Consider the following 2,148-nt stretch of genomic DNA (forward strand, 5'->3'; position numbering starts at 1 on the left):
AACTAAGGTAAGAACCAACAATCGCGAGAGCGTGAGGCTTGAGCTGGATAGTAAAAATTAGGCATTGAGTTTAAAAACAGCGAGAGCACTTTAAAAGCAATTAGAACTTCTTTATTTTCAAAAAGTAATTTTAACTTCAAATGGGACAGCGAGAGCGTATATTCTGACTTAAAGCTATAGGCCGAATCAACAATCACGAGAGTATGAGATAAAGCTTTTTAAATAAATATTTTCTACTGAGATATATTTGGCATTTAAACTATTCACCGGTGACTTATCGAATCCCTGACAATTAATGCGCTGCATACTAATTCCTTCCATTGATTATTTCTTAAAATTACATTTCCCTTAGATTTACTATTCTGCACCCAAACTACTATTAATCATTCCCTTAGCTACACATAGTGATGTTAGTAAAACTAGTTTGACCATAGGTCCCTGTGGGATCGATATCTTTTAAAACTAAAGCGACTGGACTGTGCACTTGCAATCAAGTACCCGATAGACTATATTTTATATATAGCCAGATCAAGCATCAAGTTTTTGGCGTCGTTGCCGGGGACCTGTTTTAGTCGAATAATGCGATTCTTTCGTTGCACGGTATAAACTAAGGTAAAAATAAAAACTAATTTACTCTCCCTTCTTTCCCTGATTGTATGCCAAGTACTCGCTCACAAGGCGATAACTTAGCACCACCAGTCCCAGAATTAGAGCGTTTCTTATACGTGAGACGCCGAATACACGAATATCAACAAAAGTACGATATTCCCGATATCTTCTCTCCTCCTAAACCAAAAGAAAAACCAAACATGGCTGAAGAAGGACCACAGAATCGTCCTCTTAAATTCTACGCTACCCAGTCCCAACAAGAACCTCACAACAACATTGTTGCCCCCGCTATAAATCGAAACGATTTCGAGCTGAAACCCTCACTATTATCAGCCGTCCAACAACATCAATTTGCTGGAAATCCTACGGATGATCCTAATGAACACCTGACCAAGTTTGTGCAGTACGCAGATACTGTAAAGGCGAATGGTGTATCTCAAGATGCGATAAGACTGCGCCTCTTTCCTTTCTCACTAAGAGACAGAGCTTGGACTTGGTTGCAATCCTTGCCATCCAACTCCGTTACAACATGGGAAGAACTGAAGAACGTTTTCTTATCCCGATATTTTCCGCCGAGCAAAACTGCTATGCTGAGAGCTCAAATCAACGGATTCAGGCAAAAAGATGTAGAATCTCTCTACGAAGCGTGGGAGAGATACAAAGACATGATGAGGATATGTCCACATCATGGTCTTGAAGACTGGGTAATCATTCACACATTTTACAATGGGCTTCTGTATAACACAAGACTTACAGTAGACGTTGCCGCGGGCGGTGCACTTATGGACAAGCCATACAACGAAGCCTATCAACTCATTGAAAACATGGCCCAAAACCATTGCCAATGGGGAGGTGAACGAACTCCAGTGGAAAAGCCCCAGATTAAGGGTGGAATGTACGAAATCAGTAGCCTTGACCATGTTCATGCCAAGGTGGATGCCCTTGTTCAAAAATTAGATAACTTGACTATACCACCAGAAGCCACCATGGCTGTTGTAACTCCAAACTGTGAGTTATGTGGAAACCCTGGACACACTGCACAAGAATGTCAAATATTAGCAGGAGTCCCAACCGATCAAGTGAATTACACACAAGGAAATACCTATTCGAATACCTACAACCCAGGTTGGAAAAACCATCCTAATTTCTCATATAAGAATAACAATGCCCTGTATGCACCTGGCTAAGCACCAGCTGTTCTGCCTGGATATCAAAAGCCAGCTAATAGTGCTCCTAACATGCCTAGGAAGTCAAATCTCAAATTGATGATGGAAAGCTTCATAGCTACCCAAGCTCAGACAAACAAAGACTTCTTGAACCAAAACATACATACTAGCGAGCAACTTAAACAACTAGCAAACAAAGTAGACGCCTTAGCCACCCATAATAAAATGCTTGAAACACAGATTTCACAAGTGGCTCAACATCAAGCATCTACAGCCGCTCCAGCTGGAACATTTCCTGGACAGCCGCAACCTAATTCAAAGGGACATGTAAATGTCGTTATACTGAGGAGTGGAAAAGAAATAGACGGACCCG

General features: G+C 41.2%; 1 non-coding gene across 1 annotated transcript; it reads right to left on the bottom strand.

The window, feature by feature from the left end:
• Positions 1–1,196: 1,196 nt before the first annotated feature.
• Positions 1,197–1,303, bottom strand: LOC127090217 (small nucleolar RNA R71). Its single transcript, XR_007791745.1, has one exon. It is a non-coding gene; the product is annotated as a small nucleolar RNA R71 (small nucleolar RNA).
• Positions 1,304–2,148: the final 845 nt, after the last annotated feature.

This window comes from Lathyrus oleraceus, chromosome 5, assembly GCF_024323335.1.
Source record: "Lathyrus oleraceus cultivar Zhongwan6 chromosome 5, CAAS_Psat_ZW6_1.0, whole genome shotgun sequence".
Lineage (NCBI taxonomy): Eukaryota > Viridiplantae > Streptophyta > Magnoliopsida > Fabales > Fabaceae > Lathyrus > Lathyrus oleraceus.